This window comes from Lytechinus variegatus, chromosome 16 (genome assembly GCF_018143015.1).
Source record: "Lytechinus variegatus isolate NC3 chromosome 16, Lvar_3.0, whole genome shotgun sequence".
NCBI lineage: Eukaryota > Metazoa > Echinodermata > Echinoidea > Temnopleuroida > Toxopneustidae > Lytechinus > Lytechinus variegatus.
The window spans coordinates 24,127,020-24,140,997 of NC_054755.1; positions in this window are offsets into that span (position 1 = coordinate 24,127,020).

A 13,978-nucleotide genomic window follows, 5' to 3' on the forward strand; every position below is an offset into this window, starting at 1 on the left:
GGCCCCCAGGGATATCCCGACGGCCTAGCCAGGGTAACCACCTATCCTAACTTGTAGAACTTGATTCGGGCAACAAGATAAACACCTGCTTGACCCGGCGCATGCACATTAAGGGGCTCAAATTAACAAAATTAAAGGGAATAAAGGGCTATTTAGACCATTTTTTTTAATTAAAAAAAGTATTTTTTTCAAGGGGCCCCCAGGGATATCCCGACGGCCTAGCCAGGGTAACCACCTATCCTAATTTGTAGAACTTGATTCGGGCAACAAGATAAACACCTGCTTGACCCGGCGCATGCACATTAAGGGGGCTCAAATTAACAAAATTAAAGGGAATAAAGGGCTATTTAGACCATTTTTTTTAATTAAAAAAAGTATTTTTTTCAAGGGGCCCCCAGGGATATCCCGACGGCCTAGCCAGGGTAACCACCTATCCTAATTTGTAGAACTTGATTCGGGCAACAAGATAAACACCTGCTTGACCCGGCGCATGCACATTAAGGGGGCTCAAATTGACAAAATTAAAGGGAATAAAGGGCTATTTAGACCATTTTTTTAATTAAAAAAAGTATTTTTTTCAAGGGCCCCCAGGGATATCCCGACGGCCTAGCCAGGGTAACCACCTATCCTAATTTGTAGAACTTGATTCGGGCAACAAGATAAACACCTGCTTGACCCGGCGCATGCACATTAAGGGGGCTCAAATTAACAAAATTAAAGGGAATAAAGGGCTATTTAGACCATTTTTTTAATTAAAAAAAGTATTTTTTCAAGGGGCCCCCAGGGATATCCCGACGGCCTAGCCAGGGTAACCACCTATCCTAATTTGTAGAACTTGATTCGGGCAACAAGATAAACACCTGCTTGACCCGGCGCATGCACATTAAGGGGGCTCAAATTAACAAAATTAAAGGGAATAAAGGGCTATTTAGACCATTTTTTTAATTAAAAAATATTTTTTTTCAAGGGGCCCCCAGGGATATCCCGACGGCCTAGCCAGGGTAACCACCTATCCTAATTTGTAGAACTTGATTCGGGCAACAAGATAAACACCTGCTTGACCCGGCGCATGCACATTAAGGGGGCTCAAATTAACAAAATTAAAGGGAATAAAGGGCTATTTAGACCATTTTTTTAATTAAAAAAAGTATTTTTTTCAAGGGCCCCCAGGGATATCCCGACGGCCTAGCCAGGGTAACCACCTATCCTAATTGTAGAACTTGATTCGGGCAACAAGATAAACACCTGCTTGACCCGGCGCATGCACATTAAGGGGCTCAAATTAACAAAATTAAAGGGAATAAAGGGCTATTTAGACCATTTTTTTAATTAAAAAAAGTATTTTTTTCAAGGGGCCCCAGGGATATCCCGACGGCCTAGCCAGGGTAACCACCTATCCTAATTTGTAGAACTTGATTCGGGCAACAAGATAAACACCTGCTTGACCCGGCGCATGCACATTAAGGGGCTCAAATTAACAAAATTAAAGGAATAAAGGGCTATTTAGACCATTTTTTAATTAAAAAAAGTATTTTTTTCAAGGGGCCCCCAGGGATATCCCGACGGCCTAGCCAGGGTAACCACCTATCCTAACTTGTAGAACTTGATTCGGGCAACAAGATAAACACCTGCTTGACCCGGCGCATGCACATTAAGGGGGCTCAAATTAACAAAATTAAAGGGAATAAAGGGCTATTTAGACCATTTTTTTTAATTAAAAAAGTATTTTTTTCAAGGGGCCCCCAGGGATATCCCGACGGCCTAGCCAGGGTAACCACCTATCCTAACTTGTAGAACTTGATTCGGGCAACAAGATAAACACCTGCTTGACCCGCGCATGCACATTAAGGGGGCTCAAATTAACAAAATTAAAGGGAATAAAGGGCTATTTAGACCATTTTTTTTAATTAAAAAAAGTATTTTTTTCAAGGGGCCCCAGGGATATCCCGACGGCCTAGCCAGGGTAACCACCTATCCTAACTTGTAGAACTTGATTCGGGCAACAAGATAAACACCTGCTTGACCCGGCGCATGCACATTAAGGGGGCTCAAATTAACAAAATTAAAGGGAATAAAGGGCTATTTAGACCATTTTTTTAATTAAAAAAAGTATTTTTTTCAAGGGGCCCCCAGGGATATCCCGACGGCCTAGCCAGGGTAACCACCTATCCTAATTTGTAGAACTTGATTCGGGCAACAAGATAAACACCTGCTTGACCCGGCGCATGCACATTAAGGGGGCTCAAATTAACAAAATTAAAGGGAATAAAGGGCTATTTAGACCATTTTTTTTAATTAAAAAAAGTATTTTTTTCAAGGGCCCCCAGGGATATCCCGACGGCCTAGCCAGGGTAACCACCTATCCTAATTTGTAGAACTTGATTCGGGCAACAAGATAAACACCTGCTTGACCCGGCGCATGCACATTAAGGGGGCTCAAATTAACAAAATTAAAGGGAATAAAGGGCTATTTAGACCATTTTTTTAATTAAAAAAAGTATTTTTTTCAAGGGGCCCCCAGGGATATCCCGACGGCCTAGCCAGGGTAACCACCTATCCTAATTTGTAGAACTTGATTCGGGCAACAAGATAAACACCTGCTTGACCCGGCGCATGCACATTAAGGGGGCTCAAATTAACAAAATTAAAGGGAATAAAGGGCTATTTAGACCATTTTTTTAATTAAAAAAAGTATTTTTTTCAAGGGGCCCCCAGGGATATCCCGACGGCCTAGCCAGGGTAACCACCTATCCTAATTGTAGAACTTGATTCGGGCAACAAGATAAACACCTGCTTGACCCGGCGCATGCACATTAAGGGGGCTCAAATTAACAAAATTAAAGGGAATAAAGGGCTATTTAGACCATTTTTTTTAATTAAAAAAAGTATTTTTTTCAAGGGGCCCCCAGGGATATCCCGACGGCCTAGCCAGGGTAACCACCTATCCTAATTTGTAGAACTTGATTCGGGCAACAAGATAAACACCTGCTTGACCCGGCGCATGCACATTAAGGGGGCTCAAATTAACAAAATTAAAGGGATAAAGGGCTATTTAGACCATTTTTTTAATTAAAAAAAGTATTTTTTTCAAGGGGCCCCCAGGGATATCCCGACGGCCTAGCCAGGGTAACCACCTATCCTAATTGTAGAACTTGATTCGGGCAACAAGATAAACACCTGCTTGACCCGCGCATGCACATTAAGGGGCTCAAATTAACAAAATTAAAGGGAATAAAGGGCTATTTAGACCATTTTTTTTAATTAAAAAAAGTATTTTTTTCAAGGGGCCCCCAGGGATATCCCGACGGCCTAGCCAGGGTAACCACCTATCCTAATTTGTAGAACTTGATTCGGGCAACAAGATAAACACCTGCTTGACCCGGCGCATGCACATTAAGGGGCTCAAATTAACAAAATTAAAGGGAATAAAGGGCTATTTAGACCATTTTTTTAAATTAAAAAAAGTATTTTTTTCAAGGGGCCCCCAGGGATATCCCGACGGCCTAGCCAGGGTAACCACCTATCCTAACTTGTAGAACTTGATTCGGGCAACAAGATAAACACCTGCTTGACCCGGCGCATGCACATTAAGGGGGCTCAAATTAACAAAATTAAAGGGAATAAAGGGCTATTTAGACCATTTTTTTTAATTAAAAAAGTATTTTTTTCAAGGGGCCCCCAGGGATATCCCGACGGCCTAGCCAGGGTAACCACCTATCCTAATTTGTAGAACTTGATTCGGGCAACAAGATAAACACCTGCTTGACCCGGCGCATGCACATTAAGGGGGCTCAAATTAACAAAATTAAAGGGAATAAAGGGCTATTTAGACCATTTTTTTTAATTAAAAAAAGTATTTTTTTTCAAGGGGCCCCAGGGATATCCCGACGGCCTAGCCAGGGTAACCACCTATCCTAATTGTAGAACTTGATTCGGGCAACAAGATAAACACCTGCTTGACCCGGCGCATGCACATTAAGGGGGCTCAAATTAACAAAATTAAAGGGAATAAAGGGCTATTTAGACCATTTTTTTTAATTAAAAAAAGTATTTTTTTCAAGGGGCCCCCAGGGATATCCCGACGGCCTAGCCAGGGTAACCACCTATCCTAACTTGTAGAACTTGATTCGGGCAACAAGATAAACACCTGCTTGACCCGGCGCATGCACATTAAGGGGCTCAAATTAACAAAATTAAAGGGAATAAAGGGCTATTTAGACCATTTTTTTTAATTAAAAAAAGTATTTTTTTCAAGGGGCCCCCAGGGATATCCCGACGGCCTAGCCAGGGTAACCACCTATCCTAATTTGTAGAACTTGATTCGGGCAACAAGATAAACACCTGCTTGACCCGGCGCATGCACATTAAGGGGCTCAAATTAACAAAATTAAAGGGAATAAAGGGCTATTTAGACCATTTTTTTAATTAAAAAAGTATTTTTTTCAAGGGGCCCCCAGGGATATCCCGACGGCCTAGCCAGGGTAACCACCTATCCTAATTTGTAGAACTTGATTCGGGCAACAAGATAAACACCTGCTTGACCCGGCGCATGCACATTAAGGGGCTCAAATTAACAAAATTAAAGGGAATAAAGGGCTATTTAGACCATTTTTTTTAATTAAAAAAAGTATTTTTTTCAAGGGGCCCCCAGGGATATCCCGACGGCCTAGCCAGGGTAACCACCTATCCTAATTTGTAGAACTTGATTCGGGCAACAAGATAAACACCTGCTTGACCCGGCGCATGCACATTAAGGGGGCTCAAATTAACAAAATTAAAGGAATAAAGGGCTATTTAGACCATTTTTTTTTAATTAAAAAAGTATTTTTTTCAAGGGGCCCCCAGGGATATCCCGACGGCCTAGCCAGGGTAACCACCTATCCTAATTGTAGAACTTGATTCGGGCAACAAGATAAACACCTGCTTGACCCGCGCATGCACATTAAGGGGGCTCAAATTAACAAAATTAAAGGGAATAAAGGGCTATTTAGACCATTTTTTTTAATTAAAAAAAGTATTTTTTTCAAGGGGCCCCCAGGGATATCCCGACGGCCTAGCCAGGGTAACCACCTATCCTAATTTGTAGAACTTGATTCGGGCAACAAGATAAACACCTGCTTGACCCGGCGCATGCACATTAAGGGGGCTCAAATTACAAAATTAAAGGGAATAAAGGGCTATTTAGACCATTTTTTTTAATTAAAAAAAGTATTTTTTTCAAGGGGCCCCCAGGGATATCCCGACGGCCTAGCCAGGGTAACCACCTATCCTAATTTGTAGAACTTGATTCGGGCAACAAGATAAACACCTGCTTGACCCGGCGCATGCACATTAAGGGGGCTCAAATTAACAAAATTAAAGGAATAAAGGGCTATTTAGACCATTTTTTTTAATTAAAAAAAGTATTTTTTTCAAGGGGCCCCCAGGGATATCCCGACGGCCTAGCCAGGGTAACCACCTATCCTAACTTGTAGAACTTGATTCGGGCAACAAGATAAACACCTGCTTGACCCGGCGCATGCACATTAAGGGGGCTCAAATTAACAAAATTAAAGGGAATAAAGGGCTATTTAGACCATTTTTTTTAATTAAAAAAAGTATTTTTTTCAAGGGGCCCCCAGGGATATCCCGACGGCCTAGCCAGGGTAACCACCTATCCTAACTTGTAGAACTTGATTCGGGCAACAAGATAAACACCTGCTTGACCCGGCGCATGCACATTAAGGGGGCTCAAATTAACAAAATTAAAGGGAATAAAGGGCTATTTAGACCATTTTTTTAATTAAAAAAAGTATTTTTTTCAAGGGGCCCCCAGGGATATCCCGACGGCCTAGCCAGGGTAACCACCTATCCTAATTTGTAGAACTTGATTCGGGCAACAAGATAAACACCTGCTTGACCCGGCGCATGCACATTAAGGGGGCTCAAATTAACAAAATTAAAGGGAATAAAGGGCTATTTAGACCATTTTTTTTAATTAAAAAAAGTATTTTTTTCAAGGGGCCCCCAGGGATATCCCGACGGCCTAGCCAGGGTAACCACCTATCCTAACTTGTAGAACTTGATTCGGGCAACAAGATAAACACCTGCTTGACCCGGCGCATGCACATTAAGGGGCTCAAATTAACAAAATTAAAGGGAATAAAGGGCTATTTAGACCATTTTTTTAATTAAAAAAAGTATTTTTTTCAAGGGGCCCCCAGGGATATCCCGACGGCCTAGCCAGGGTAACCACCTATCCTAATTGTAGAACTTGATTCGGGCAACAAGATAAACACCTGCTTGACCCGGCGCATGCACATTAAGGGGGCTCAAATTAACAAAATTAAAGGGAATAAAGGGCTATTTAGACCATTTTTTTTAATTAAAAAAAGTATTTTTTTCAAGGGGCCCCCAGGGATATCCCGACGGCCTAGCCAGGGTAACCACCTATCCTAATTTGTAGAACTTGATTCGGGCAACAAGATAAACACCTGCTTGACCCGGCGCATGCACATTAAGGGGGCTCAAATTAACAAAATTAAAGGGAATAAAGGGCTATTTAGACCATTTTTTTTAATTAAAAAAAAGTATTTTTTTCAAGGGGCCCCCAGGGATATCCCGACGGCCTAGCCAGGGTAACCACCTATCCTAACTTGTAGAACTTGATTCGGGCAACAAGATAAACACCTGCTTGACCCGGCGCATGCACATTAAGGGGGCTCAAATTAACAAAATTAAAGGGAATAAAGGGCTATTTAGACCATTTTTTTTAATTAAAAAAAAGTATTTTTTTCAAGGGGCCCCCAGGGATATCCCGACGGCCTAGCCAGGGTAACCACCTATCCTAACTTGTAGAACTTGATTCGGGCAACAAGATAAACACCTGCTTGACCCGGCGCATGCACATTAAGGGGCTCAAATTAACAAAATTAAAGGGAATAAAGGGCTATTTAGACCATTTTTTTTAATTAAAAAAAGTATTTTTTCAAGGGGCCCCCAGGGATATCCCGACGGCCTAGCCAGGGTAACCACCTATCCTAATTTGTAGAACTTGATTCGGGCAACAAGATAAACACCTGCTTGACCCGGCGCATGCACATTAAGGGGCTCAAATTAACAAAATTAAAGGGAATAAAGGGCTATTTAGACCATTTTTTTTAATTAAAAAAAGTATTTTTTTCAAGGGGCCCCCAGGGATATCCCGACGGCCTAGCCAGGGTAACCACCTATCCTAATTTGTAGAACTTGATTCGGGCAACAAGATAAACACCTGCTTGACCCGGCGCATGCACATTAAGGGGGCTCAAATTAACAAAATTAAAGGGAATAAAGGGCTATTTAGACCATTTTTTTAATTAAAAAAAGTATTTTTTTTCAAGGGGCCCCCAGGGATATCCCGACGGCCTAGCCAGGGTAACCACCTATCCTAATTTGTAGAACTTGATTCGGGCAACAAGATAAACACCTGCTTGACCCGGCGCATGCACATTAAGGGGCTCAAATTAACAAAATTAAAGGGAATAAAGGGCTATTTAGACCATTTTTTTTAATTAAAAAAAGTATTTTTTCAAGGGGCCCCCAGGGATATCCCGACGGCCTAGCCAGGGTAACCACCTATCCTAATTTGTAGAACTTGATTCGGGCAACAAGATAAACACCTGCTTGACCCGGCGCATGCACATTAAGGGGGCTCAAATTAACAAAATTAAAGGGAATAAAGGGCTATTTAGACCATTTTTTTTAATTAAAAAAAGTATTTTTTTCAAGGGGCCCCCAGGGATATCCCGACGGCCTAGCCAGGGTAACCACCTATCCTAACTTGTAGAACTTGATTCGGGCAACAAGATAAACACCTGCTTGACCCGGCGCATGCACATTAAGGGGGCTCAAATTAACAAAATTAAAGGGAATAAAGGGCTATTTAGACCATTTTTTAATTAAAAAAGTATTTTTTTTCAAGGGGCCCCCAGGGATATCCCGACGGCCTAGCCAGGGTAACCACCTATCCTAACTTGTAGAACTTGATTCGGGCAACAAGATAAACACCTGCTTGACCCGGCGCATGCACATTAAGGGGCTCAAATTAACAAAATTAAAGGGAATAAAGGGCTATTTAGACCATTTTTTTAATTAAAAAAGTATTTTTTTCAAGGGGCCCCCAGGGATATCCCGACGGCCTAGCCAGGGTAACCACCTATCCTAATTTGTAGAACTTGATTCGGGCAACAAGATAAACACCTGCTTGACCCGGCGCATGCACATTAAGGGGCTCAAATTAACAAAATTAAAGGGAATAAAGGGCTATTTAGACCATTTTTTTTAATTAAAAAAAGTATTTTTTTCAAGGGGCCCCCAGGGATATCCCGACGGCCTAGCCAGGGTAACCACCTATCCTAATTTGTAGAACTTGATTCGGGCAACAAGATAAACACCTGCTTGACCCGGCGCATGCACATTAAGGGGGCTCAAATTAACAAAATTAAAGGGAATAAAGGGCTATTTAGACCATTTTTTTTATTAAAAAAAGTATTTTTTTCAAGGGGCCCCCAGGGATATCCCGACGGCCTAGCCAGGGTAACCACCTATCCTAATTTGTAGAACTTGATTCGGGCAACAAGATAAACACCTGCTTGACCCGGCGCATGCACATTAGGGGGCTCAAATTAACAAAAATAAAGGAATAAAGGGCTATTTAGACCATTTTTTTTAATTAAAAAAAGTATTTTTTTCAAGGGGCCCCCAGGGATATCCCGACGGCCTAGCCAGGGTAACCACCTATCCTAACTTGTAGAACTTGATTCGGGCAACAAGATAAACACCTGCTTGACCCGGCGCATGCACATTAAGGGGGCTCAAATTAACAAAATTAAAGGGAATAAAGGGCTATTTAGACCATTTTTTTTAATTAAAAAAAGTATTTTTTTCAAGGGGCCCCCAGGGATATCCCGACGGCCTAGCCAGGGTAACCACCTATCCTAACTTGTAGAACTTGATTCGGGCAACAAGATAAACACCTGCTTGACCCGGCGCATGCACATTAAGGGGCTCAAATTAACAAAATTAAAGGGAATAAAGGGCTATTTAGACCATTTTTTTTAATTAAAAAAAGTATTTTTTTCAAGGGGCCCCCAGGGATATCCCGACGGCCTAGCCAGGGTAACCACAATCCTACGTACACATAAGAACCACACTTGACAACCAACCAACCACAAACCAAATTAAAGGGAATAAAAACCCAAATTAAAAAAACAAAATATCCCGACGGCCTAATAACCTAATTTTGTAGAACTTGATTCGGGCAACAAGATAAACACACTGCTTGACCCGGCGCATGCACATTAAGGGGCTCAAATTAACAAAATTAAAGGGAATAAAGGGCTATTTAGACCATTTTTTTTTAATTAAAAAGTATTTTTTTCAAGGGGCCCCCAGGGATATCCCGACGGCCTAGCCAGGGTAACCACCTATCCTAATTTGTAGAACTTGATTCGGGCAACAAGATAAACACCTGCTTGACCCGGCGCATGCACATTAAGGGGGCTCAAATTAACAAAATTAAAGGGAATAAAGGGCTATTTAGACCATTTTTTTTAATTAAAAAAAGTATTTTTTCAAGGGGCCCCCAGGGATATCCCGACGGCCTAGCCAGGGTAACCACCTATCCTAATTTGTAGAACTTGATTCGGGCAACAAGATAAACACCTGCTTGACCCGGCGCATGCACATTAAGGGGGCTCAAATTAACAAAATTAAAGGGAATAAAGGGCTATTTAGACCATTTTTTTTAATTAAAAAAAGTATTTTTTTCAAGGGGCCCCCAGGGATATCCCGACGGCCTAGCCAGGGTAACCACCTATCCTAACTTGTAGAACTTGATTCGGGCAACAAGAAAACACCTGCTTGACCCGGCGCATGCACATTAAGGGGGCTCAAATTAACAAAATTAAAGGGAATAAAGGGCTATTTAGACCATTTTTTTTTAATTAAAAAAAGTATTTTTTCAAGGGGCCCCCAGGGATATCCCGACGGCCTAGCCAGGGTAACCACCTATCCTAACTTGTAGAACTTGATTCGGGCAACAAGATAAACACCTGCTTGACCCGGCGCATGCACATTAAGGGGCTCAAATTAACAAAATTAAAGGGAATAAAGGGCTATTTAGACCATTTTTTTAATTAAAAAAAGTATTTTTTCAAGGGGCCCCCAGGGATATCCCGACGGCCTAGCCAGGGTAACCACCTATCCTAATTTGTAGAACTTGATTCGGGCAACAAGATAAACACCTGCTTGACCCGGCGCATGCACATTAAGGGGGCTCAAATTAACAAAATTAAAGGGAATAAAGGGCTATTTAGACCATTTTTTTTAATTAAAAAAAGTATTTTTTTCAAGGGGCCCCAGGGATATCCCGACGGCCTAGCCAGGGTAACCACCTATCCTAATTTGTAGAACTTGATTCGGCAACAAGATAAACACCTGCTTGACCCGGCGCATGCACATTAAGGGGCTCAAATTAACAAAATTTAAAGGGAATAAAGGGCTATTTAGACCATTTTTTTAATTAAAAAAAGTATTTTTTCAAGGGGCCCCCAGGGATATCCCGACGGCCTAGCCAGGTAACCACCTATCCTAACTTGTAGAACTTGATTCGGGCAACAAGATAAACACCTGCTTGACCCGGCGCATGCACATTAAGGGGGCTCAAATAACAAAATTAAAGGAATAAAGGGCTATTTAGACCATTTTTTTAATTAAAAAAAAGTATTTTTTTCAAGGGCCCCCAGGGATATCCCGACGGCCTAGCCAGGGTAACCACCTATCCTAATTGTAGAACTTGATTCGGGCAACAAGATAAACACCTGCTTGACCCGGCGCATGCACATTAAGGGGGCTCAAATTAACAAAATTAAAGGGAATAAAGGGCTATTTAGACCATTTTTTTTAATTAAAAAAAGTATTTTTTTCAAGGGCCCCCAGGGATATCCCGACGGCCTAGCCAGGGTAACCACCTATCCTAATTTGTAGAACTTGATTCGGGCAACAAGAAAACACCTGCTTGACCCGGCGCATGCACATTAAGGGGCTCAAATTAACAAAATTAAAGGGAAAAAAGGGCTATTTAGACCATTTTTTTAATTAAAAAATATTTTTTTCAAGGGCCCCCAGGGATATCCCGACGGCCTAGCCAGGGTAACCACCTATCCTAATTTGTAGAACTTGATTCGGGCAACAAGATAAACACCTGCTTGACCCGGCGCATGCACATTAAGGGGGCTCAAATTAACAAAATTAAAGGGAATAAAGGGCTATTTAGACCATTTTTTTTAATTAAAAAAAGTATTTTTTTCAAGGGGCCCCCAGGGATATCCCGACGGCCTAGCCAGGGTAACCACCTATCCTAATTGTAGAACTTGATTCGGGCAACAAGATAAACACCTGCTTGACCCGGCGCATGCACATTAAGGGGGCTCAAATTAACAAAATTAAAGGGAATAAAGGGCTATTTAGACCATTTTTTTAATTAAAAAAAGTATTTTTTTCAAGGGGCCCCCAGGGATATCCCGACGGCCTAGCCAGGGTAACCACCTATCCTAATTTGTAGAACTTGATTCGGGCAACAAGATAAACACCTGCTTGACCCGGTGCATGCACATTAAGGGGGCTCAAATTAACAAAATTAAAGGGAATAAAGGGCTATTTAGACCATTTTTTTTAATTAAAAAAAGTATTTTTTTCAAGGGGCCCCCAGGGATATCCCGACGGCCTAGCCAGGGTAACCACCTATCCTAACTTGTAGAACTTGATTCGGCAACAAGATAAACACCTGCTTGACCCGGCGCATGCACATTAAGGGGGCTCAAATTAACAAAATTAAAGGGAATAAAGGGCTATTTAGACCATTTTTTTTAATTAAAAAAAGTATTTTTTTCAAGGGGCCCCCAGGGATATCCCGACGGCCTAGCCAGGGTAACCACCTATCCTAACTTGTAGAACTTGATTCGGGCAACAAGATAAACACCTGCTTGACCCGGCGCATGCACATTAAGGGGGCTCAAATTACAAAATTAAAGGGAATAAAGGGCTATTTAGACCATTTTTTTAATTAAAAAAAGTATTTTTTTCAAGGGGCCCCCAGGGATATCCCGACGGCCTAGCCAGGGTAACCACCTATCCTAATTTGTAGAACTTGATTCGGGCAACAAGATAAACACCTGCTTGACCCGGCGCATGCACATTAAGGGGGCTCAAATTAACAAAATTAAAGGGGAATAAAGGGCTATTTAGACCATTTTTTTTAATTAAAAAAAGTATTTTTTTTCAAGGGCCCCCAGGGATATCCCGACGGCCTAGCCAGGGTAACCACCTATCCTAATTGTAGAACTTGATTCGGGCAACAAGATAAACACCTGCTTGACCCGGCGCATGCACATTAAGGGGGCTCAAATTAACAAAATTAAAGGGAATAAAGGGCTATTTAGACCATTTTTTTTAATTAAAAAAAGTATTTTTTTCAAGGGGCCCCCAGGGATATCCCGACGGCCTAGCCAGGGTAACCACCTATCCTAATTTGTAGAACTTGATTCGGGCAACAAGATAAACACCTGCTTGACCCGGCGCATGCACATTAAGGGGCTCAAATTAACAAAATTAAAAGGGAATAAAGGGCTATTTAGACCATTTTTTTTAATTAAAAAAAGTATTTTTTCAAGGGCCCCCAGGGATATCCCGACGGCCTAGCCAGGGTAACCACCTATCCTAATTTGTAGAACTTGATTCGGGCAACAAGATAAACACCTGCTTGACCCGGCGCATGCACATTAAGGGGGCTCAAATTGACAAAATTTAAAGGGAATAAAGGGCTATTTAGACCATTTTTTTAATTAAAAAAAGTATTTTTTTCAAGGGGCCCCCAGGGATATCCCGACGGCCTAGCCAGGGTAACCACCTATCCTAATTTGTAGAACTTGATTCGGGCAACAAGATAAACACCTGCTTGACCCGGCGCATGCACATTAAGGGGGCTCAAATTACAAAATTAAAGGGAATAAAGGGCTATTTAGACCATTTTTTTTAATTAAAAAAAGTATTTTTTTCAAGGGGCCCCCAGGGATATCCCGACGGCCTAGCCAGGGTAACCACCTATCCTAATTTGTAGAACTTGATTCGGGCAACAAGATAAACACCTGCTTGACCCGGCGCATGCACATTAAGGGGCTCAAATTAACAAAATTAAAGGGAATAAAGGGCTATTTAGACCATTTTTTTTAATTAAAAAAAGTATTTTTTTTCAAGGGGCCCCCAGGGATATCCCGACGGCCTAGCCATGGTAACCACCTATCCTAATTTGTAGAACTTGATTCGGGCAACAAGATAAACACCTGCTTGACCCGGCGCATGCACATTAAGGGGCTCAAATTAACAAAATTAAAGGGAATAAAGGGCTATTTAGACCATTTTTTTAATTAAAAAAAGTATTTTTTTCAAGGGGCCCCAGGGATATCCCGACGGCCTAGCCAGGGTAACCACCTATCCTAATTTGTAGAACTTGATTCGGGCAACAAGATAAACACCTGCTTGACCCGGCGCATGCACATTAAGGGGGCTCAAATTGACAAAATTAAAGGGAATAAAGGGCTATTTAGACCATTTTTTTTATTAAAAAAAGTATTTTTTTCAAGGGGCCCCCAGGGATATCCCGACGGCCTAGCCAGGTAACCACCTATCCTAATTTGTAGAACTTGATTCGGGCAACAAGATAAACACCTGCTTGACCCGGCGCATGCACATTAAGGGGGCTCAAATTAACAAAATTAAAGGAATAAAGGGCTATTTAGACCATTTTTTTTAATTAAAAAAGTATTTTTTTCAAGGGGCCCCCAGGGATATCCCGACGGCCTAGCCAGGGTAACCACCTATCCTAATTTGTAGAACTTGATTCGGGCAACAAGATAAACACCTGCTTGACCCGGCGCATGCACATTAAGGGGCTCAAATT